Source organism: Sus scrofa, chromosome 12 (assembly GCF_054392235.1).
Source record: "Sus scrofa isolate SSC_HxYL_T2T_F1_AM1 chromosome 12, Sscrofa_HxYL_maternal_Yorkshire_Landrace_v2.0, whole genome shotgun sequence".
NCBI lineage: Eukaryota > Metazoa > Chordata > Mammalia > Artiodactyla > Suidae > Sus > Sus scrofa.
The window spans coordinates 8,524,339-8,549,701 of NC_139394.1; the positions used below are offsets into that span (position 1 = coordinate 8,524,339).

The 25,363-nt window shown below is 48.8% G+C and overlaps 2 long non-coding RNA genes across 41 annotated transcripts in view; both read left to right on the forward strand.

Moving 5' to 3' along the window:
- The window catches only part of LOC102165318 (uncharacterized), a 387,409-nt gene that overhangs the window by 216,635 nt on the left and 145,411 nt on the right, over positions 1 to 25,363 (forward strand). The window lies entirely within an intron of this gene.
- LOC146398025 (uncharacterized) lies at positions 1,044 to 20,806 on the forward strand. Its single transcript, XR_014820833.1, has 2 exons — positions 1,044 to 1,159; positions 20,669 to 20,806. It is a non-coding gene; the product is annotated as an uncharacterized LOC146398025 (long non-coding RNA).

The window sequence follows — 25,363 nt, forward strand, 5'->3', positions numbered from 1 at the left end:
TGATGTCCGCGTCTGTAGAAGGGGGAATGGACGTGGGGTCTTTGCTTCTGCTTCTTCAAAGGCAGTATAGGTGGCTCTGCATGGGACAGTGGAGAAAGACTCCAGAAAGACCGTGTTGCAGAAGCTGCACCTTTTGCAGTGTTCAAGGTCAGGGAGAGAGCAGTCCTGACCCCCGCGGACAAACCTTCCTGGGGCTTGGAGTCCTGGGGACATTTTTATGAAACAGCCTTGCTTTCTAGTTCCAAGACAAAAATCTCGCAGAGGTGAGCGGGGCACACTGGCCCTCCCCTCTGTTGGATGCTGACACTTCGGTGGGCACTATAACAAGCCTGTACCCCTCCCTAACGCTACAGCTTGCTGCTTCTCCTACGAGCCTGGCACCGAGGCCCAGATGCTGGCATCATCTTGGGGCAGACACCTCTCCCCAAACCAGTGCCTTTGGGGGCCCGAACTACCTGCTTGGGCAGCTTTGCCCTAGCCCAGGCACCCACCCTGCAGCACCTAAAGTGTTGCCCCAGCCCTGTGGCTGCAAAGAGCAGCCTAGTATGCCCAGCTGGTTCTGTGCGAGCATCTGCCTCTTGTCTTTCTGTCCAGAAAGTTCCCAGCCTGGGTTGGTGGGGGCCCGATCTGCAGACACTTCATTCACAACTTGTTGTTGGTTAGTGTTTCTCTTCCAAGGGAGGCGGGGGTGTGGTTGCAAAATAAATCTTTTTTTTTTTCTTCTCCCCAAAGACATCATTGTGTCCTGATGCAGGGAGAGCCCCAGCTGATGACATTTTTATGGGGCTGCCTCGAGTGAAGAGTAGTGTCTGCCAGGGCCATCCAGAGGGTCGGAGGAGCTGTCTCTCTCTCTCCATTGCCACCCCCCACCCCTTTTCTCTCACAGCAATACAACTTCGGTTCAATACTTGTCTAGAATTCTCAGTGGGGCTACCTAGGCTCAAAGGGGGTGGGGGCGGGGGGATGACATCACATCCCCGGCAGCCGATTGGTTGCTTTCAGGCTTCCGGAATGATATCATCTCTAGTTCTGCCTCCCCACCCCCCTTTTCCTTCCAGTCCTTTCCTGGCCGGGCCAGCCCCCCTCCCCAGCACCCTACCCCAGGATACCCCGTTGCCTTGGAGACCACAAGTTTTCAACCTCGTTGTCTGAAGGAATGGTAATTCATTATATGCCTGACGTGGGGGTGAAGGGTACAGGGAGGGAGACCCAGGCTGGACGGTTGTGCGGGGGAGGTTGTGGACAACAAAATAATGAACAAAAATATGTTTCACGCATGAGAAGCTGTCAACGATGGCAGAGAGGAAAAGGTCATTGCAGATGGCGTTTAGGAAATCGGAAAATGGACACGGAATTCTAAAAAGCCAGTGGCGGCCAAAATATGGGGGGAATAACCACCCCCTCCCCCAGACAGCTCATTAGGAAGATTTTGGAGAGAGAATCACAGGCAGTCTGGGGCTGCTGTGTTATCTTTGGAGGCGAGGCCATCCCCCTGGATCCCCCGCCCGAGGGGTGTACACCCAGGCAGAGCTCCCCCCCGCGCAGGCTGGGCTCAGAGCGCTAGCAGTTTCTCGACAAAATGAGCCAGACCCATAAGGACGCACCCACATCCTTGGTAAACGTTTGCGGGTGTCTCCCAGTCCCTTAGTTTGAATCCCCAGGAAACCAAGGCAGGAAGGAAGAATCTCTGGTTGCGGTTGTGTGCTTGTGTGTGAGTTTCAGTTATCCCTGTCTAGGCTGATAAATCTTCCCTTGCAGTATTTCAATCCCTGATTTCCCTGGGACTGTCCTTGGCCACACCCTCTCTCATGGTGTTTCTCCCCACCAGTGCCTCCCATCCTTCCACTCTGCTGTTAGTTTGTGTCTCTTTGCGGTCTTGCCTTCTGTTTGTCCCATGTTTGTTTTCTTGTCTGGAGCATCCTTTGGAGGCAGGAATTCCAGATGTGAAGTTTGCAGTGTGGGCGGGGCACCTGCCTCTGTGGGGCGGGACTTTTCACTCCTAACCCCCTGTGGCTGGCTCTTCTTGGTCTCTCGCAGGCTGACTCTCAGCCCACTCCAGGTCATTCCGAATCTATAGCCATCTGGTCAAAATAAGCAAAGGATGGAAAGAAGGTTCAGATGGACTTCCGGGGCAATAAGGGGAAAGTCAAGAGATTCAGTTCAAGAACAGATTCTTCTAGATGTGTTTCTGTGCAGAAATTGATGAGTGTTTTTCCTTGTAACTTTTCTAGAAAATACTGACCATGCAATACAAGTTGGCTAATGTTGTCTTCTTGTTTCTTAGTTCAGAGTCTTTTAGCTAAAAATGTATTTTAGGCGTTCCCATTGTGGCTCAGTGGGTTGGTTAAGAATCTGACTAGTATCGATTAGGATGTGGGTTTGCTTCCTGGCCTCACTCAGTGGCTTAAAGGTTCTAGTGTTGCTGCAGGCTGTGCTGTAGGTCGCAGATGTGGCTCATGGCCATTGTTGCTGTGCCTATGGTATAGGCTGGCAGCTGCAGCTCCAATTCCCCCCCTAGCCTGGGAACTTCCCTATGCCTCAGGTGCAGCCCTAAAAAGAAAATGAAAAGCATTTTAAAATAAATACCAGCTATGGAGTTCCCATTGTGGCTCAGTGGAAACGAATCTGACTAGTATCCGCGAGGACGCAAGTTTGATCCCTGGCCTCGCTCAGTGGGTTAAGGATCCGGTGTTGCCGTGTGCTGTGGTGTAGGTTGCAGACACAGCTCGGATTTGGCATTGCTATGACTGTGGTGTAGGCCAGTGGTTACAGCGCCGATTCAGCCCCTAGCCTGGGAACCTCCACATGCCTTGGCTGCAGACCTAAAAAGACAAAAAAAAAAAAAAAATATATATATATATATATATATATCTCAGCTAGAAATGGGTGAAAACTGTCATTATACATACATACACACATACACCTACACACAGCCACGTGCATATATGGGTCTGGTGTGTGTACATGTGCATATGTGTGATTGCATTGCCTCGTTTCTGTTTTTGAAGTTTCCAAATGTTTTGCAGTGAGTAGGTATTACAAATGTCATCAGGAAAAAAAACTATTTAAAAAAATATTGGTCATTGGGCAGGGTTTCCAAAGGGCAAATGAGTGTGGCTTCCAGGATGAAGTAACCGGATGTCTGTCAACTCAGCATAGCAGAGAAAACAAGGTATGAATGCGTTTGTCACTGGTGGGGTGGTGACACGATACTTCTGGACTTCTGTGGCTTCTCTCCCGTTCTGCCATGGCCTCATTTCTCAGGCTTAGAGGGAGAGCAGGTATTAGGTTGACGGTGATCTTGGGCAGCTTTCTCATCCACCCTCTTCCCATCTAAACGGAACCTTCGACGGCTCTTGGAAAGTGAATACTAATCCAAGATTTACTCAAGCTGTCACCTCAGAATCCACATGCCCCAAACCAAAGTCGTAATTTCCCCAAACTGTTTCCTACCACCCCCTAAAGTTCCTGTGTCTGCCCCCAGAACCACTATTTTTATCCAAGCTAGAAAATGTGGAGTCATTTTTTGATTAAACCCTGTACGTCAGTGTCCAAGAGAGTCACTGAGAACGGTTCTTTTTTCCTACCAAATCTGCCACCGTTTTCACTCTTTCCAGCTTCCCACTGTCCTCATATAAGCCAGTTCCTTCAAGGGCCATTTAAAAGGCCGCCTCCTCCATGAAGATTTCCGTGATTGCTCCTCTTACCGATTAAACAGCTAAGCTGAATTCCAACAGGATGAACAGATGTGAGGAGCTCCGCCTCCCTGGGTCACGTGGCCTTGATTTATTTGAGGGCTTAGACTTGGTTTTCCTCCTCAACCACGTGACACTCGAGAGCAGACGCTTCATAAGGCCCCGTGGCAGAATCTCAATACAATTTATTGATTAAACAAAAGGAAACCACTTCCTCTCTTGACAAACCATGCTGGTGTTTCAGACTCTTTCTTTTATAGGTATTTTCCCAAACATCGGACTGGAACACCTGCTTTTTCCTTTAAGCAAAGTTTCTCTCTTGCATTCCCATTTCCTATAGTTTCTCATACGTTCCCATCTTTGAAGATATTGATAAAACTCTATCTCTAGGTTTTAATTATTCTCCTAATAAACAGTTCCAAATTCTCTTATGTTGATTTAAAATGCAGGACAGTCTAAATGTTTGAGACTGTGCCTTCTGGAGCCAGACCGCCTAAACCTGGGAATGTAATATGGTGGCTATTTAAGTCGACTATAGTTTAAAAAAAATTAAAAAGTCAGTTCCTTGACTAAGCAGGTTTTCAGGTGCTCCATAGCCACCTTGTAGCTGGTGGCCCTCCTACTATGAAGCACAGGTATAGGACATGTTTGTCATAGCAGAACAGCCTACTGGACCGTTCAGATGTGATTCATATCCCAGCTTGATCTCTCGCTATCTCTTTGAGCCTAAGCAAAACATTTGACTTTCTGGGCCAATTTCCTCAGCATACCTACCTCCTTGAGTTGTTTGGGCTGCAAACGAGTTAATACACCTTAAGTCATTTAGAAGGGCATCTAGTAGGGCATGATACCAGGTCAGTCATAATTAGCCATCATGGTCAGTACTCGTCTTGTTTTCCAGCTATTGACTCATCCCCAAGACCTTGAACTTCAGTCCATGGGTCCCTATCACATTTTCTCCAAGAGCATCTCACTACCTCCTGCCAAGAATTCTCTTTGATCCCCTTAAAAGACAGCATCATCTGGCCAGACACTCTTCTTGGAGGCCCCTTTCTTACTCAGTGACATACAAATTACTCTATAAAGCCATAAACGACCCCAGGAAGTAAGATTCATTTTGTATGGTACCCTCGTGGCCTTTCAGCTGGACTCCCAGTCTTGGTCACCAGCAAGGCCGGGAAGCTCTTTCTCCCCCTTGGATCTGGGACAGCAAGTGTGGAGACCATCAAGTGACATTTAATCAGGCTGAGCATTCTTCCCTGGTGACCTCATGAGGGGCCATGACTAAATGACCACGAGGCGGAATGTTTGTGTGAAGTGCAATAGAAAAGTTCCTCTCAACTTTCCGAAGAGGAAGATAATCTATCTAAATAGCTTCCTGTCTCTTTGCTGCCAAACGGCAGCAGACAGAAAATAAATTCTCCAGCGGGGAAATATTTAGCGCGTTGGGTGCACTCAGCCCCTCCCTGTTTGGGAGGGTGAATGGAGCAGGAAGGTGGCTGGGCCACCGGGCACTCCCAGATGCCCGGATGTTTGGCCGATGGTCCCTGAGCTGGCGGTCCGGAAGTCATCGAGGGTTAATGGAGAGTAAGGAGGGACTGAGATGGGGTAACTTTGGCGGGGGGGGGGGGGTTCCCTGCTGCTGACCCTGATTAGGCCTGGAGCCATCTTTGCCTTGTTCTTAGAAACCCCAGTTCACATCTGAGCAGGAAAGGGAACAGATTGCTTCCTGCCTGCCCGACGATTGCTTCCAAGCCCCTACACTCATTGCTTTGAAAGATCTCTCCATTTCTATTAAAAACACATTTGGGAGCTTGATTTTATTTTTTAAAATTTATTTATGTATTTATTTATTTATTTATGTAGTGGCCGGACCTCTGGCATATAGACATTTCCGGGCCAGGGATGGACTCTGAGCCATAGCTGTGACCTACGCCAGATCCTTTAATCCACTGTGTCGGCCCCGGGGATTGAACTCATGCCTCTGCAGCAACCGGAGCTGCTGCAGTGGAATTCTTAACCCACTGCACCACAGCAGAAACTCCTAAACCCAAACTGCTACTTTCCACATCCAAACCAGAATACAAAAGCCAGAAAAGCCCCCCTTCCGTTTGCTGTGGCTCCAGGGTGGGTGAGATAGAACTTTCACAGAAGTCCACGTAATGTGTCCCCATCCCCCACTCATGAGACCTTTGCAGTGTGGGGGAGGGGGTTGGTTAGAGGAAGCACAGGCCTGGCCTGGCTCTGCCTCTGTATTCGGGACCAGCTCCCAGAATTTACCTTGGTTGGAAGAGTCCCAAGATGTGCACTTTGGACCCCTCTCCTAGCATCTCTCCCCAAGCATCCTTTTCTCTGACTGCGGCTACACTGAGCCCCACCAGCAGCTCTTCTTGGGATCAAGATCCCAGGTTGGCAGGTTTTCTTAAAGGGCCAGAAAGTGATTCTTTCCTGTTTTGCAGGCCAAGAGCAAAATTGAGGATTATGTAGGTATTTCTGTAACCATTTAAAATCTAATGAAACATTAAAAAAAACCAAAAAAAACTCTTCCTAGCTTGAGGGCCATACAAAAGCAGGTGGCATGCTGGCTTTGGCCTCTTTTGGGCTATACTTTGCTGACCTCGGAGGTAGGACATAAACTGTGATGAATAATTTCCGTTTCGGAAGTTCCTGTGGGGCACAGTGGGTTAAAGATCCGGAGTTGCAGCAGCTGTGGCGCAGGTTGCAATTGCGGCATGGGTTCAGTCCCTGGCCTGGGAACTTCCACATGCCTCAGGTGTGGCCAAAAAAAAAAAAAAAAAAAAAAAAAGTGCTGTTTCATGGCTGACAAATATTTATGGAGAAGTTACTGTGTGCCTGACACCATCCTGGATGTTGGCGACACCACTGTCAAATAAAGCAAAATCTAACACAAGCTATGTCCTTAAGGTTTTGCTTTCTAGTGGGGTGATAGATTTATAAAGAGATCATTAAAACACAGGATCCTAGGTGAGTGCAAGGAGTACATGTGCGTGGAGATAAGACTGCAGACTGGGAGTTCCCGTCGTGGTGCAGTGGTTAATGAATCCAACTAGGAACCATGAGGTTGCGGGTTCGATCCCTGGCCTTGCTCAGTGTGTTAACAATCCGGTGTTGCCGTGAGCTGTGGTGTAGGTTGCAGACGCGGCTCGGATCCTGCGTTGCTGTGGCTCTGACGTAGGCCCGTGGCTACAGCTCTGATTCGACCCCTAGCCTGGGAACCTCCATATGCTGCGGGAGCGGCCCAAGAAATGGCAAAAAGACACACACACACACACACACACACACAAGACTGCAGACTGGCATCCAGCTCAGCTCTGAGGGATATGGGGCAGGGGGGTGAGAGAGAGGGAGGAAGAGAGGAGATACCATATGTGGCCATTTCAGCTTCAATTAATTAAATGTAAACTAGTTTCCATTAAAATTAAATACAATTAATATAAAGTTAATTCATAATTAGAATTAAAAACAAAAATTCTGTGGCTCACTTGCACTAGCCTGACTCAAGCGCAGTGGCTGCCTGCAGCTCGTAGCTACCACATTGGAAAGAGAAAGAGCGAGTGATGAGGGCAGACAGAAGAGAAGAGAAAGCTTCCCAGTTCGTGGGATTCTCAAGCTGAGTCTTTAGGACCTTTTAGGTAGAACAGGAATCACTGAGACCAAGACAAAGGAGCAAGACGGGCAGGGCGTTCCAGCTGAAGGGGACATGTGGCCAGACACGTGGAGGAGGGAAACGGCACAGATTCCGGGGGCGAAGGGGGAGCAGGGCCGCAGAGCGGGCCGTGGCATCTGCACTCATTACTCCTGTGCGGTCAGGAGGGGACCCACCCATGTGCCCGGGACTTGGGGTCCACTACCAAACACACCCCTGGGGTGTACTTGTGTGGTTATCCTGAACATTGCGGAAGCATTAACTGATGCCCAAAGCCACGCAGAGAGAACAGGCTTCATTCAAATGGAAGCGGGTGTGGTCCTTACACCAAACCATCCTCTGTCCATCACTGCTGTCCCAGAGTGGCCCAGACTCCATGGCTGTCCCTTCAGGGACTGTGCTGGGGTTATGCCAGGAGCTGGGCTGCTTCGAGCCATGAGCCACTTGGGGCTATTTCACATTTCAATTAATTAAAATTCCATAACATTGAGCTTTCCCTTGCCCAGCCTCATGAGCCCCGTTTCAGATGCCCATTGGCCACACGTGGCTCAAGGCTACCGTGTTGGGCAGAACAGATGGAGCCCTTTCCCGTGGTTGCAGAAACTTCTGTTGGGCAAGACTGATCCAGGGGACATGAGATCGCCATTCCTAGCTTGGCTTGGGAAAGCTGTTAGACAAAAAAAAGAAGAAGAAAAAAAAAAAATCCCCAGCTCTTCTTTACAAACAGGCGGTCCCTCGCGATGTGGGAATGTCAGGGCTTCTCAGTGAAGTGAGCAAGAGAGAGGAGAAACAAAATACAGCCGAGGCGAGGACGTCGTGTTTTCGCCATCATTACTAAGCAACGGTGCCCTAAAATCTTCAGAGCCAGCGACAGAACTTTGTTTACCAGGAAGAAAACACTTGAAAAGGAGAATATTTGGCGGAAATGCGCTTGGGATTAGCAGGGTTTTTTTTTTTTTTTCTTTTTCTTTTTCTTTTCTTTTTTTTTTTTCTTTTTTCTTTTAATGCTGTTTTGTTTCTCTTCTGGGTTGTTCAAGGTACTGACCTAGCACTCAGTCCTCTTTGCCAAGAAACTCTTTCCCTGCCTAATTAGCCTGTGGTATTGTTTGGGGGTTCTGGGAAGGGAGGGGAGGGGGCAGGCAGGGGGAGGAGGGCAGGGCTGGGCAGGACCAATGGGGAGCTGCCGTGAGCCGAGGGAGGTGGGGAGGCTGGGCTGGTCATTAGATGCTCAGGTCTCGAAAATCCCTCTGTAATTAATTTTCTCCTGCATTAATTAGAGAAATGTTGGAACCAGTGGAAGAGGGAGGGATTTGTTGCCCCTGGGCTGCTTTTCAGGGTGACTGAAGGGAGAGATGGGAGTCTGTTGCAGAGTTGGCCGTGGCCGGGACTTTGTTGCTGGTGGGGCTGGTGGGCTGGTGGGCAGAGGAACCAATTGAAACGAAGGGTTGCAGAGAGGGACAAGCTCGATTTTAACTTGGAGAATGGTACACACCTATTCAGAGCCCGGTGCCTGTGTGTGTATATGAACACACACACATACACATCACTGCTTCTCAAGCATTTGCCCTTTGATTCTGAAACACACACATTTAGCACAACTCTCTAAGAACAGCTCCGTCTCCCCCCTCTCTCTTGCCCTGAATCTCACAACCAGTCTTGCTCCTGTGCAACTTAGAGGACCCCTTTCGTATATCCCCTCAAACGATTCCATTTTCGCCCGAACAGAAGATATGGTCACTTTCCCTATGATTTTTCTTTATTTTTAAGCATCCATGAGAATGACTCCCTTACAAGTGAGTTTCTAGCTCCATGGAAAAGAAAGCCCTGAGAAGATTCTCATAAAAGCCTTTAGAATCTCCCAGCCCACAGATTTTTCTATCCTGAAGTCTTGATGTGCTGAAAATGTCATTGGGAGGCAGGAAGCCAGCACACTTCTAGAACCGAATGCCAATTCTCTGGTTTTGTGAGCTGCTTTTATGGAAATTTGAATTGAGCCCAGCTTCTTCTAGACTCTGGTCCCGTATGGATTTTATTAATTCGACCAATGGTTTAATAGCTCTGTCTGAGCTGGTGGGCTGCAGCCAACAAGAAGTAAGCCCGTGTCTTCAAGCCTGTCCCTCAGGCCAACACCTTTGGTTAATCCTTCAATGACTTTTCTCCCAAAGAGGGAGGGCCCGCGAGTTTCCGTCTGCTACTCTTTTTAAAGAGGTCAAATCAGTGAATCAGAGGTAGAGATTTACGTTCTGGGTTCCAGTGGAGAAGTCTGCTTTACTGATTGCTAACTAAAATCAATAGCTCTCCAAAAGAAAGGTGTTATGGGATGGATGGACCCGCTGATGGAACGAAGCTGGTGCCCTGAGAGGAGGGGCCTGGCCAGCTTGCCTGGGTGAAGGTGTCTGGCTGCGGATGTCTTTCTTTACTGGTGGCGGGGGAAGGGGGGGGGTCCGAGAAACTGGACCATGTCCCATCTGCAACCGTTATTGCTCACGGAAAGCACTGCTTCCTTACACCTTTCAGGCTCTCGCTTTCTTTGGAAGCACAAAGACTCTGAGGACCCCACCTCCACTCCCTGGCCATCCCCCACAAGCCTTCCCGTGGTTGGTTCGTAGACTCTTTTTCCTCCAGTCATATGATTCTTCTTTCTCTTGAAGGAGGGGTGAAGAGGGGAGAGGACCACAGAAGAAATGAGCGGAGCGTGGGGTGTGGGTTCTTGGCAGGAAACGGGGTTGAAGGCAAGGGCCGTAAGGACAGGATGGAATCCCCTGGAAGCGCTCAGCGCCCCGGGAAGCGGCCGGAGCCCTTGCTCGCCCCCCTGGCCCATCCCTGTTGCATTCTTCACAGCAGCTGTTTCAACGCTGCCCTCCCTCCTCAGGCCTCCGAATCCACCCCCCGTTGTTCACAGAAGATGACGTCACCTCAGGCTCTACCAAGAGGGCGATGCCACTGGTCCATACGGACTCCAAATGGCCCGGTGCATCCGGTCGTGCCACTGGGAAGACCTGGGTTTAAATCTGGGCGCTGCCGCTTTTATGGTTGATCGTGGGCCATTTACTGCACCTGTCTCGGGCTCGGTTACCTTCCATGTAAAATGCGGTTGTCGTGGGGACAACCTTAAACAAGGCAGGGACCTTGCACCTAAACAAATAATAACGATGATGATGATGATAACAACATGCCACCACCCACTGTTTCTGCCACGACTGTCATCACTGCTGCCGGTCACACACTGATTTTATCTTCCACCCGGAACAAGAGTTTCTTAGGGTACCCCCCCCTTCCTTCTAACCTTCTCAGAGAAGGCGGAGTCCTGCCTCTTGTCAAGGGGTGACCTCTTCACTCTACTGGACGCAGTCTCCTTCCATCTTATCCCAAACGATTGCCTCCGGAATCTTCACACTGCCTCTCTTCTCCAGCATCTCCCTCTTGGTGTTCACACGTGTTCAGCTTCCACTGAACTCCCCCAAGTGCTTCCCTTCTCAAACCGCAGTCTTTTCAGGGATGGGTCCAGCCTGAGAATCATCTACGCTCACTAACACCACTTCCTGACCTCCCACGCCCCCTCTGCCGGCTGCAATTTGCCTGCTTCCCCCACTGCTCTGCTGCGGTGGGACTCTCAGAGGTCTTCCTGGTTGCTCTCTTCCCTCCTCCTCCGTCCTTCGGGAGCAGCCGGCTCTGTTGATCCAAAGAGTCATCTCCAAACATTCTCCTCCCCAGGGGTCCATGATTCTGCTTCTCACTGGTTCTTCATTTCCTTTGCACATGACTCCTCAGCATCTGCCAGGGTGCCCCCGGTGTCACCGTGTCTGCCCTCTCCCTGGGTGGTCTCACACACTCCCACTTCAGCCAGGATTTTACCCGAGGCTGCCAGATCCACGTCTCCACTTCTGACCTCTTCTAGGTTCCAGACTCTCCCTTTCGGCTCCTCCTTCTTCCTCTACACCAGCCATTCAACCCGGCTGATACCCAAATACCAGTCATTTCCTGTGCCTTCTTATTTCTCCCTCCTCTCCTCCATCAATCCACAGATCCACGGACCTGATGGAATCTGCCATCACAGTGGTCCTTTGATCTGCTACTTTCTGTCCACTCCCATGAGCTCTCTGCCTTTGGAGACTCAAATTTCCTACTGGGATACTTGATGTGATAGCTTTTGAACTGGTCCTTCTGGGCCCAGTGTCTTTGTATCCCTGTTTCTCTTTCCCATTGACAGTAAGGTCATCTAAAATGAGGGTGGCCGGTGATTTATTGTCCAAACAGAAACCCTTTTGTGAGTGAAAAGGAGTTCAATTAATGAGGACACGGTGGGACCATCCTGGGCAGACAGAGGCGTGTGTTTACCCCGTGAAGATGGCATTCTCACCCTGCCCCAGCCCGGGATCCAGTCTAGGGTCATGTGTTGGAATGGTTGCCCTGTCTCCTTAGTCTGCTTTATTGATTGATTGATTGATTGTCTTTTTAGGGCCCTACCTGTGGCATAGGGAGGTTCCCAGGCTAGGGGTTGAATAGGAGCTGTGGCCACTGGTCTGCTCCACAGCCGTAGCAACGCCAGACTCGAGCTGAGTCTACGACCTACAATGCAGCTCGGCAATGCCGGATCCTTAACCCACTGAGCGAGGCCAGGGATTGAACCTGCGTCGTCGTGGATACTATTTGGGTTCTTAACCTGCTGAGCCACAATGGGAACTCTGAAGATGACTTTTGCAGTTTTAGAATTCTCACGGCAGCCGTAACAACGTGTAAGCTTCTCAGGGCTCCCTCCTGATGTGGCCTCCCTGGGATTTCAATCTCGCCTGCCCTCTGGGCTCTTAGGCACCTGACTGTTCGGCCATCCCAAACGCTGCATCGTTTTCCAGAAGCACTTTGTCCTTTCTGTTCTCTGGCCGGTGCTCTGACAGTTCCCCTGCCTGGAAGCCTCTCTTGCATCACCCTCGCTGTCCTTCACGGCTCCACTGAAATGCCACGCCCTCCCCAAGCCTTTGCCACTACCGGGAGTTAGAATGAATTTCCCCCTCTTCTTGGTTCCCACGGCGTGCTGCAGAATCGTCCACAGATGCCCAACGCCGGAGTCACCTGTGTAGATGGCCTGAAGCCTGGGCACCTGCGTGGGGGGGCCGGTCACGTTCTTCTCTGCCTCTCAGATCCCTAGCACCCCGTCCCTCTTAGAGTGAAGAGGCGAATGAAATGTTCTGAGCACCTGCCCTGGGCCGGGCATCCCCATGTGGCCTCTCGTTCTGACTCTACAAATCTGCCCGACGGGTACCGTCATGCCTCCCACCCCCACACTTCCTTTTTTTTTTTTTTCTTTAAATGGAAGAAAGAGTTGCCTGAGAGATTAAGTAATTCACACAGATGACAAGTAATAGAGCTGTATTTCCATCTCTCTCCCCTGTAGAGAAAATGCTTTCCAAGCAGAGGCATGAATGACTTCCAGTCCTTTGATCTTTCCAGGCACCAGCCTATTTCTAATGTTGTTTTTATCGAATGACATTTAAGGAGAGCAGGGTGTGCAATGGTGCCATTCCCACTGGACCCTCAACACCCTCTTCCTCCACCAAAACAATAACCGGATACTTCAGTCCAGGGGGACTCCGAGTGAGATATGCCTGGAGGTCCATCTTAGGAAAATAAGTCAAAGACAGGCAGGCTTAATGGAGAGTGGAGGTGGAGCTGAGAGTTGGGTCCAAATACTTTCTGTCTTAGTGATGATGTGAGAGATTTTATAAGCAAAATAAGCTAGTGAAGCTTGGGGGTTCCCATCGTGGCACAGCGGAAACGAATCTGACTAGGAACCATGAGGTTGCAGGTTTGATCCCTGGCCTCGCTCAGTGGGTTAAGGATCCCGCGTTGCCATGAGCTGTGGTGTAGGTCACAGACTCAGTTCGGATCTGACGTTGCTGTGGCTGTGGTGTAGGCCAGCAGCTGTAGCACCGATTAGACCCCTAGCCTGGGAACCTCCATATGTCGTGGGTGCGGCCCTAAAAAGACAAAAAAAAAAAAAAAAGGCTAGTGAAGCTTTTAAATTTGTTAATGCAAAATCGGTTTTTCCTCCCTTCTTCCCTTGTCACCAGAAGGGTGGCATGAATCTCTATATAGAAAGTTGGCCTTACCCAGGGCCTGTCTCCTGCACTCACCACCTGGATTCAGGGTCGGGAGTAATAATAAGTTTGAAACGCGTCAGGAGAGTCAATACGCAGAAACAGAAGAGGACTTGGGGAGAGCGTTTGGATTATTGGCTTTTCTTTCCAGACTCGGGCCATTTTGCCCTTGGTGGTTCTCAGCTTTCCATCTGATTTGGTTGTAGGGAAAGTGGCAAGGACGTAAAGGCACAAGAATGTCACTCTCATCCTAGAACCTCCTCGCACGTCACTAGGTCTGATGTGCAGGCAGCTCAGAGAGGCCGTTCCTGCCTCCTGCACAAGTGATCAGGATCTAAAACGGAGCCGAGATGGACAAGGTGTCCTAAAATGGACAAAGCGTCTCCATTGGACACATACCATGGGAGCTGGGGCTGGGAGTGGCCGGGGGTCGGGGGGTGGGGCTTGCTGTGCCTGGTGAGGACGCGTCTGTGTGGGCAGGTGAGTGATGAAGGATTCGATCTCAGGAAGGGACTCTTCAGAGCATCCTATCAGCCCTCTCTGCTGATAGGGCTGAGTGCATCGTGTGCCTGCTTAGGCTTGGATTCCCTATAAAATGGAGCCCCCCAAATAACAAGCCTTCATCCCCCTTTGAACATTGTCTGGGATGCAGCAAACACACAGTGACCCCTGTTTCTCCTTCTGTCCCTTGGGAACACAGTGACCAGAAGGAAAACAGAATAGCAGGTCTAGGGAGTGACCCTCTCCCTGGCTCAGAGGGTTAAGAACCCAACATAGTGTCCGTGAGAATGTGGGTTTGATCCCTGGCCCCACTCAGGGGGTTAAGGATCTGGTGTTGCTGCGAGCTGCAGTGTAGGTCGTGGATGTGGCTCGGGTTCCAAGTTGTTGTGGCTGTGGGGTAGGCTGGTGGTTACTGCTCCAATTGCACCCCTAGCCCAGGAACATCCATATGCCTCAGGCGTGGGCCTAAAAGAGAAAGAAAGGGAAAACAAAACAAAACAAAACAAAACCGCCAGCAGACCTAGGAGTCTAGAAGCCAAAATCTCAAATTAGTCACCAACTGTGCTGGGTCACAGTCCCTTTCCAGTCCTCACTAGGATGCCTGGCATTTTTTGCTCCGCACCTGACCATCTGCTATAGAACAGCCAATGTGGGAGGGGACCAGACAGACCACACCTGTCAGGGTTGGATAAACAAGGCCCATGAAGAGTGTCCCTTAGCTGACTGCTTCTGAATAAATTTGTACCGTGTTCATGAACATGACAGACAAGGTTATGTGATATAAATAAAAAATTTTTTGTTCTTTTTAGGGCCACATCCATGGCCTATGGAAGTTCCCAGGCTAGGGGTCAAATCAGAGCTGTAGCTGCTGGCCTATGGCACAGCCACAACAATGCGGTATCCGAGCCATATCTGTGACCTACACCGACACCGGATCCAGATCCTTAACCCACTGAGCGAAGCCAGGGATCAAACTCTCACCCTCATGGATACTAGTCAGGTTTGTTAGCACTGAGCCAAGATGGGAAATCCATATAAATAAAACGTTTAAAGTTAAAAAAAAAAAAAAAGTTTCAGGGGAGTTCCAGTCGTGGCTCAGTGGTTAATGAATCCCACTAGTATCCATGAGAACGGGGGTTCAATCCCTGGCTTCACTTGGTGGGTTAAGGATCCGGCATTGCCGTGAACTGTGGTGTAGGTCGCAGACACAACTGGGATCCCGTGTTGCTGCGGCTGTGGCGTAGGCCAGCAGCTGTAGCTCTAATCAGACCCCTGGCCTAGGAACCTCCATATGCTGCGGGCACAGCCCTAAAAAGACAAAAGGCCAAAAAAAAAAAAAAAAAAAAAAAGTTTCAGGACTGATTGACTACCTGGTGGGTGGGGGTAGGGAAGAACTTCACCTCTTCCTGTCCTTCTAGAAACTTCCCCAACTGTATTTTTTGAAACTATAGATTTGGGGACGCTGGGAGAGATTCAGATCTTCTAGTCTAGGGGTCAGCATACGAAGGCCATGGACTAATCTGGACCCATTTCCTAATTTTATACATGACGATTATTGGAACGCGGCCATGCCCACTCATTGACCTATTGTCCATGTCTGACTTTGCTGTGCAACAGGAGCGTTGGGAAGGTACAACAGGGTCTCTATGGCCCATAAAACCGAATATTTTCGCTATCCAGCCCTTTTTAGAAAAACTCAGCAACCCTGGCTCTTCCACTGTTTAGATTCTGGACCATGTGCGATGGCAGGATCGGACCACACCGAACTACTCGGGGAACACGGACGAGGCCAGGAGAGCTCTTACACAATTTTTTTGATTGTAAAATTATAAAGAAGAAAATAAAAAGGCACCCATAATTCTATCACCCTCTAATAAGAACGGTTAATATTTTGCTGTGTTTGCATCTAGTCTTTTTCTATTTACATATAAAAATGTAAGTATATATAATTATGTCATTAACATCCTACCGTGTTTAGTTTTGTATCCGGTTGTGGGAGCCTGTGTCTCCCATTTTACGGTGACCATTTCGCACGTCCTTGGACCATTCGTTGTGAACATGCCTTCTAGTAACTTTTTAAGAGGTGTCTCAGCATCATTGAACCTGTAGGTAGTTTTTAGTTATTCATACATCACCATATCGTGCCTTCGAGCACATTCCATTGAGCAGAAATCTTTGTCTGAGACTTGATTATTTCCTTGAGATAGTTTCCCAGAAGTGGAATTACTGGGTTAAAGGGTAAGGACAATTTTCAGGGTCTTGATAACATATTGCCAAATTGCTTTCCAGAAAGATTGTACCAATTTACCCTCCCACCAGCAATGTACGAAATTGCCCCTTTACCCTACTCTCACCAGCATGGAGCACTATCATTAAAAAAAGTTACCAAATTGATAGGCAAAAGTTGCATTTTGTTGTTTTGATTTGGATTCCTTTGATTACTGGTGAGGTTAAACATTTTTTTCATATGTTAAACACTTCTTCATATGTTTATGGCCAAAGGGAATCTTAATAATGGTCTTCAAGTGTGCAAAGGGGTTATTTCGTAAATTGGGACCAGCTGTTCTCGAGGAGAAACGAGAAATGTTGAAGCTTCAGCAAGAAAGCAATTGGGTTGAAGGTCCTTGGATGGAGAACGAGCCTAGGGGTGGTCAAAGGGGACTCGGAGCCCCTTTCCTCAAGGTGCAACCAACCCGAAGGAAAATAGCTACAAATGGTTGGGTGCTTCGAAGTGCTAAAGACCCTGCTCACGTTGGCATATGTTTGCACTGAAATGCCCACCAGAGCCCTCTGAGCACCACGGGGCTTAGACGACATTTAATTATCCCAAGTGGGATTGAAATCCTCCCCGTCGAATCCTGGTGTGATTACCGTGCTGCCACCCTGCCTCTGAGAGAATGGACTCAATGAACTGTCCTGGCTTAAAGGTTTTGCGGATTCTTCCCAAACGACATGAAGGAAGTGTGAGCCTCCTCTCCCGTAATCCCTCAGCACGTTCTCGTCTCTCTACCACACATCAGGGCATAGCTGTTTGCTACCAAGAACCCACTCTCTACTCTGGTGCTTGTACTTTTCCAAAAATTTTTGCTGAATGCGCGAGCTTGCATAGCTGGGCTGGCTTTCCTTCTCTTCTCATCTTTGTCTTAGGAACTCCTACCTCCCCCCCACCACCCCGCCTCCCAGAGAAGCCACAAATATCAGGTTGTGCTTTCCCCCAAACTGTCATCCTCAGCAACGCACTGGCCAGGTAAGGCTATGCTTTCTTCCTCCTACATCCTCCCCTGGCCGTGGGGATGATGATCAGGGTAATGAAAACCCTCCCAGGAGCTCTCCCTCCCCTTCCCTAGGTCACCTCTCTGTCACTCAATGGGAGCTTTGTCTTTGCAAAGAACGAACCTGAAACCCATCCGGCCATGGCCATTGTTGTCGGCTGGCTCCTGCGCCATTTGGATTCTGACTCTGTTAGAGATCTTGTAATTGAGACTTCAACCTGCGCATTAGAAGTTCAAGGAAATCATCTCATAATATTTAAAAATCTCAGGAAAAGCAGACAAAGCCTTCTGCCCCCACCCCTCTTCCTTTGGCCAACTCACAGCTCTCTCCTTTGTTGGATCTGGGTTCCAAAGACGGTGCTAGGAATGTACTCCTTTTCAATAACTACAGTGAAATGTTCAGGTGAGCGATTTCCAGGGTTTATAAGGACAAGATGGCTGGAGTTCTTTTCTTGATGGGGGGCACCTGAGAGCATCAACTCTGGTTCTCCTGTCTCCTTGAATGTTTAGGCGAGAATTTCAGCCATCTCATCTTCTAGGTGCTTGGCTTTTTTATCTTGTGTTGTCAAACACGGATGATTTCTCTGATGAGAGTTGCTGTGCAGATAGTGAGCATTCACCCTCCCCACCTGCCCATTTCCTACCCTCAGTCCCTTTGGAGTTGTGACCCTTGTGAAGCCCTGGGCATGGGTGTGTGTCTAGGGGCATGTGGATGGAGGGAGCAGCTATGCTTTGTTCATTTCCCTTTGAGATAACAATTCAAATACCATCACTCCTGTAATGGGCTTGATTCTGCCCTCATCACCTCTGGGGCAGAAGTCACCTGTGCTGCCTTGAACAAGGAACGGTAGCTCTGCTCTTGTGAAAGACCAGAAGGTTAGGCCACTGGGGCTCTGCCCTGGTTTGCTCTTGGAGAGTTGCTTCCGCCTATTGGATCCATTTCCTTCCCTTTGGCAATGAAGGGGTTTGGGTCTCTAAAAGCTGGGACTTCCAGGGTGGCAGGAGATGGGTGTGCCGTGTGATGACACTCCTTGGCTCTCTTTCCCCGACCCTCAGCTCAACCGTCCTAGGAAGCTCTTCTGTTCAGATTTGTCTCCCATCTCAGCAGTGAAGGCAAATCCTAGACAGGCCCACAGGTTTGGATGCACATAAGAGCGTCCTCTAGGGACCTGGGTCTCCAAGAGTGGTCCAGGACCAACACCTGGGAACTTGTTAGAAATGCAAACTCATGGGTCCCACTCCAGACCCATGGGGATGGGTTCTCACAATCTGAGGTTTTTCCCCCCGCTTAGGGTCGCACCTGTAGCATATGGAAGTTCCCAGGCTAGGGGTGAAATTGGAGTCACAGCTGCCAGCCTACGGCTGCAGCCACAGCCATGAAATATCTGAGCCATATCTGCGACCTATACCACAGCTCACAGGAATGCTAAATCCTTAACCCACTGAGTGGGGCCAGAGATCGAACCCACGTCCTCATGGATACGAGTCAGGTTCGTTACCACTGAACCACAGTGGGAATTCCAGTCCGAGTTTGAACAAGCCCTCCAGGTAACCTGAATGCATGTTCAAGTGCCAGACCCACTGCCCTGAGCTTGATCCACAGAGGTTAGTGGGAGAATACAGACCCACCCTGAGTCCTCCTTGGTTTCATCACATACTGGGGAAGAAGTGGGACATGATCCTTTGTCCTGTCATGATTGGGAGGGAGTCAGAGCCTCCTGGAGATGTCTTGGAATCTCTAAATAAGCCCAGGCTCTTTCATAGTAATTTTTTGTTTCCTGGAAAAGTAGGCTTCTCCCTGTTCTGGGCTGTGGCAGCAAGATTATTTGAATTGGGGAAAAATGCTAAGAGTGAAAATGCAATAAAGTATCAAATGGAGAAAATGCGGTTTTCAGTTGAGCCACACAATTAAACATTAAGGGATAGTTTAGTGGTTAATAGTAATTATTATTCCTCTGACATGTATTATCTCAGAAACCACGGGACATGGCTGAATTGCAAGGAATTTAGGTGTAGAAGGCATAGCCAATGACCCCACGGTCAGGTTCAATGTTGAGGTGTCCTTCCTCCATCCACAATTAAAGGCTGACCCTTAATGCATCAAAAGTTATTTATCAAAAGTTTGCCCGCAGGTGTTTCTGTACTGGGACTTGCTAAAAACAAAACAAAATAAGACGAACAGAGTCTTACAAAGCTAAACATAGCCTTACCCTACAATGCAGCAGTCCTATGCCTGGGTCTTTACCTAACTGATTTGCAAACTTATGCCTTGCACACAAATGTTTATAGCAGCTTTATTCATGATCACCAAAACCTGGAAGGAACTGTTATATCCTCTGTAGCCTTGTTTTGTTTTGATTTGTTTTGGCTTTGGCCTTGCCCTGGGCATGTGGAAGGTCCCAGGTTGGTGATCGAACTTGAGCCATAGCAGTGACTTGAACCACTGCAGTAACAAGTTCACCAAGAGAACGCTGTGTCCTTTGAAGGGGAATGGATCAAGAAAATTTGATGCAACGGAATACTGTACAGTGACAAAAAAGAAATGAACTATCCAACCACACAAAGATGCAGAGGAATCTGGAATGCCTTTTACCAAACAAAAGGAGCCATTCTGAAAAGGCTACGTACCCGGTGATTCCATTTTTATGATATTCTAGAAAAGGCGCAGTATAGGCGGCACAAAAGTATCAAGGATTGCCAGAATCTTAGAAGGGAAGAAGAATTGACTACATGATGCCTAGGGGATTTTTAGGGCAGTGAAGCAATTACATTTGCTGCCGTAGTGGTGTATTCAGGATGTGATGCATTTGTCAAAAGGCACCGGACCTCCCAGCGCCAAGGCAAAGTGTGACGCAGGCACTTTTAAAAAGTTATTTGGGAAGGTGGGGGACCCTGGGATGGAATGCACGGTGTGTCACAACAATCTAGCCATTTTACAAAGAGGTGAAACCACCCCATTGAAGGGACTGGGAGGAAAAAGATGTGGCTCTAAGTCACTTTGGAAATGAGTCTCTGAGACTCAAGGCAACAGGAAGTGTATGTAATTGCACTCCAGTCCCCACGGGGGTGTGGGGTGACCAGCCTGATTCCGCTATCTGCGTCCTCTGGACCTGAACAGTTCAGTCAGGGGAGCAGGGATGGTGGGGCCCCCGTGTCTCACTGTTAGAATGAAATTTACAGATGAGCAATAGGAGGAGGCTAGCGTGACCCGTGGGGCTGTGGATCAGAGTTGCAACTAGTAGGAACTCATGTTTAGCCTAATCTGGATACAGATAATTACTTACAGAAATATGTATAAGTGTGTACGTGTGTGGGTACGTGTGTAAACACGGACCAGTGCACAACTTAGATGTTTCCTTACTCTCTCGGTTGAGACGATTGAGAACAATGCCCCAGGAGCAGCGAGCACACCTCATGCTCGGATCTCTGTTTCTCCAGGAAAAAGAACCGGGGGCTCTCGGAAGAAAGGACTGACCCCAGGGCTGAGTCAGGACGGATCCAGGATGAGCCTGGAGCACCTGTACAGCCAGAAAGTCAGAGAATAACTTGACATCTAAGCAAACGAATAAAAACAAAGGCCCAAACGAAAACACACAAAGACACAACGGCGTGGGTAGGAGAAGGGAACACGGGAACCCAGCGAAAGAGCTCTCCAAGGCCAGGCTGAAACCGTTTGAGCAAAAAATAAATAGCATGAAATTGGATTGTGAATGTAAAATAAATATTCATGAGGCTACAAGGATGTAAATAAACGAATGCCTAAATAATGGAATGGGGGGAGGATAGGCCATTGTCTCTGCAGAATTATTCCAAATAATTTATGGAGCCAGTCTGCCCTCGGGGAGGTGGGGCTTGGTGACTTCTTTCCAAAGGGCAACAGACAGGAAAAGAGAGAAGGAAGAGACAGCAGAGATACCTGAGGACATGACCTCAGCCAGGAAGGCAAGAGCAGCGTCGCTTGAGTCACACTGAGTCATGCCGAGAGCATGGACCCTGGTGAGGATAAGCCTCAAATATCGGTAGTGCGGCATTGAGAAAATTGAGAAAGTTGACAAAAGAGTGCTCTCGGTGTATGTAACATCTCTCCTCCCTCACAACCTGGGAGGGACAGTCTCTCATTCTACAGGTGAAGTCAGTGAGATGCAGTGTGATCCAGGCATCATCACCTGGTTAGGGCAGCGACCCCTAAGGCGTGTGTGGAAGGTGTGGGGTGATTTTGGAGGTGACAGTGCCTGGGGGAGCAGCGGGGCGGGGACACTGCTTGCAGTGAGTGGGTGGGTTTTAGGGGTGCTGGATGTCCCCCTCTCATGGAGAAAGCCCTGGAATCCCCATGCTCAAGGCTGGCTGGATGTCAAGGGGGGCAGAACTGCCTGCCTCTTTTTCGCTGGTGTGTGTCTCTTGGCATCAGAAGCACTCACAGCTTCACGGCCCTTCCCTCTCAGTAAGCAGAGCCCTGCTTAAGAGGACCCTTTAGTGGCCAAAATGTCCCAGATTCCTCCGCCGTCCATCATGAATCTCGTATAGTAACGGATGCCCTCGCTTCCTCACCTGTCAAATGAGAGGGACAAGAGCACCCCTCAGCAGGAGGGTGCAAGCAGATGGTACACGCAGAATCTTTGTACGTCGCCCAAGACAAAGTGAGCAGTGACCGTCCGGTGGGGAGGGCAGGTTCACAGCCCGCGGTGCGGAAGGCAGTGAGAGCTAAGAGCCCAGCATCCTTCAAAACCCCGTGGTTCACAACTTCAATGCCATGAGCATCCTTCACAGGATGGGCCCGCAGAAACTTAATGATTGCCAAAGACCTGCCATGGAGAGGAAGCTGTCATGGGTGGGGCTCCCCTAACAAACCATGAATCAGGCAGTTTCAACAACAGAAATGTACCGTCTCCCAGCTCTGGAGGCTGGAGATCTGAAATCACGGTGTCAGCAGGGTTGATTCCTCCTGAGGGTGAACAGGGAAACCTCTCCTGGAAATCACTGCCTTTCTCAGCCAACTCAATTTCTCTTTCTACCATCATGATATAGATTCTGAAGGTCCTGCCATGAGGAAAGCACTTCACAGCCTAAAACTTGGCCCCTCCATGGCCAAACACAGGGCCCCCCGCAAAACAGCAGTAAGGGCCATCATGGGGCAAAGGGGACTCTCCTCATAGAGAAGCCTCGAGCAGAGAAACCAGAATTGTGCGGGCTTCCTTGCTGCTACCTTTGAACCTCACACACGAGGTCTTGCCTGTGGTCAGAGGCTGATCCTGCCAACAGTTTTGCCTTTGAATTATGTGTCCTTGGAGCGTTAACAGAAGCCACATGTAGCGGCAGCATGCAAATAGTTTTGCATTGCGTGTGTTTCTGCAGGAACGTGGAAAATCACATTTGGTTAAGTCTCATCTGCGCCCTGATTCGTCCCTTTTTGCTCTCTTGCCTTACCTCTAACCCTCATCGCTTCCTGCTTCTGGATGCCCTTGCTAAGCCATCTCCTGGTTTCTGTGGTCCTGTTGCAAAGGAAAGGCTGCTGTTATCTCATGCAAATTAGCAGGGGAGAAGGGAGGGATCACCTGGCAGCAGGTGGTGGCATCTCAGCAAACTTCCCTGGTCTCTGGTCTCTGTGCTCAGCAGTTCATAAGCAGACTGAACATAAGTGAATAAATCCCCAGGTCCGGTAGATGTGGCTCTGGTTCCTGCTCCTGCATCCATCACACCCTCTTGCCTCTGTTTTGCCTCATTGCTAGAGCGTTCGCATATGAGTTTTCTGAAACTCTGCAGCCAATATTTCATTGCATTTCATTTTTACTTATTTATTTTTTTGACTGCATCCATAGCATATGGACGTTTTCCGGGCCAGGGATCAGATTTGAGCCACAGCTTTGACCCAAGTCGCTGCAGAGACAACTCCAGATCCTTAACCCACTGTGCCACAGCAGGAACTCCAGCAGCCGATATTTTAGAAAGTCGCCATATTGTATTTTTACCTGATTGGGAATAATTGTCTCTTTCATGGTACATTGGTATAAACTTTTTCCAGAGCACTGCATCTCCAATTCTTACAGGAAATGTTGTCAGGGAAATAAGATTTGATCTTTGAAATTGCTTAGAGAAAATGTTCCAAGAAAGGGAGGTGCTTCTAGTGGAATATCCCTATTTTAGCCCGGGAGCAGTTTTGATAGATTATGCTACATTCGGATTTTATTATAGCTTTTATTTCTTCACTTATTCAATATATATCTATTGCCTAATTATCATAGGCTAGGCATTAAACATTTAGCAGGGAACAAAGAAAACCTGAGGTTGACTTCTAGTGAGGGTGATGGATAATAAGTAAATTTGTACCATTCATGTCAGAATGGTACATGCCATGGAGAAAAGGTAAAGCAGGTTAAGAGGATGGGTGGAGAAACCTCAGGACTGTTTCAGGTGGAGCGGTCAGAGGAGCCTACCTGGAGGGCCACAGGAGAGCAGACTGAAAGAGGTGTGGGAGCAAAACATTGGCATGTCTGCAGAAAGAACTTTCTAGACAGAAGGAATAGAAAATGCCAAGTCCCTGAATTAGGAACATTCTTAGCATGTTCAAGATACATCCAGAAGGTTGGTGAAGCTGGAGTAGAGTACATGAGGTTAAAGCAGTATAGCACATGCACAGGAAAATAGGTGGAGATCAGATCACAAAAGGTCTTAATGGTCCAAGAAAGGAGGTTGGATATTATTGTCATTTAAAAATACATCTAGTCATTCTCTATCCTTATGGAGTCTGCATTCATAGAGAAAATGCTTCTTATGTTTATCTTTTGGGTATGTAGTATCATCTGAGGACAGAGTGGATACTCGGAAAATATATACTGAGTGATCTTATCTCCTTCTTTGCTAAGATCCAAGTGGGAATAACATCTCTCCCTGGTCTGTCTCCTCTTGGCCCATAAGCTCCGAGGAAGGGTGGGGTGGCCAGCAACAGAAGAATCCAAGATGTCTTTCAGGCGCAGCTTATGTGGCAGAATCCCATGTCACCACTGCCTGCTTTTTATGGTCCTGTCTTCGTAACTCCAGCAATAAATGCAAATAACCCCTGAGTGGTCTCCATATGCTGGGTTGCTCTGGGGGGTGTGTGTCTGCAGGGCCTTGGGGCGAGAGTTCTTTCAATTTGAAGGGAAAAGGGAAATCATAGCAGTACCACTTTGCACAGGTCCATAGGTTTTAAAGGACCCTTACTGACCAGTTGGATTCCAACTGCTAGTGTGTGTGTTGTGTGTGTGTGTGTGTGTGTGTGTGTGTGTGTGTGTGTGTTTTCAAGGGGATGAGTGGAATTGAAGTACAGGACCGAAACTTGCATGAAATTTTGTATGAACCCCCCGCCCCCACCCCAGGTGATGGCTGGGAAAACATTGTCATCAGAAAGCATTTTGCTTCTTGATTCCTTGAAGGCCCTTAGAACGCCGGGCGGATGCAGCGTGGAAATGGTCATTTCCCTGGAGCTGCAGGGTGGAGATGGGTCTTGACGCTGGTGAAATAGTGGATTTCTCTCCTGAGTGACTCCAAGAGCCAGTTAGTCTCAGCCTCTGACCAGAAACCAAGATTTATTTTTCACTGGCTAGAAGAGAGTGTTATTTCAAAATCTTCTTCCTCCATTACAAAACTTCTCGAACCCCCCGGGAGCCTGGCTGGCTGGAGCTGCCACAATCTTGGTTTCTCGGTCTTTCATGCATCTAGAGTTACATCCTAAAAATGAGGGTGTGAGTTCTGGAGGGCAGGCTCCGGGTCCCAGCCGTCCCTAGAGCTGACAGCTGGCTGCCTCTGGAAACGGGGCCCTGCTTCTGCTGAGTTCTGGAAGCCCCGCCTTGCTGTTGTGTGCGTGGATAAATATTCGCTCTTTGCAGAGAAGCCAGCAAAAAAAAAAAAAAAAAAAAAGAAAAAAAAAGACCCTTCTGGAAAAGTGTGGGGTTTTGTTTGTTTGTTTTTTACGTTGCTGTTTTATTTTTATTTTGCTTTGCATAACTTCCTTGATAGGACGCTTGATTTTTAACCACAAATAACTATATCTGAGTCCCAGGAAGTTAGAGAATCTGGGAAGGAAGTAGCCAGACCACCGCCATGGGGAGGCATTGCCATGGACAGCATCCTTTTTTGAATTATACCCCAGCTTTGTGT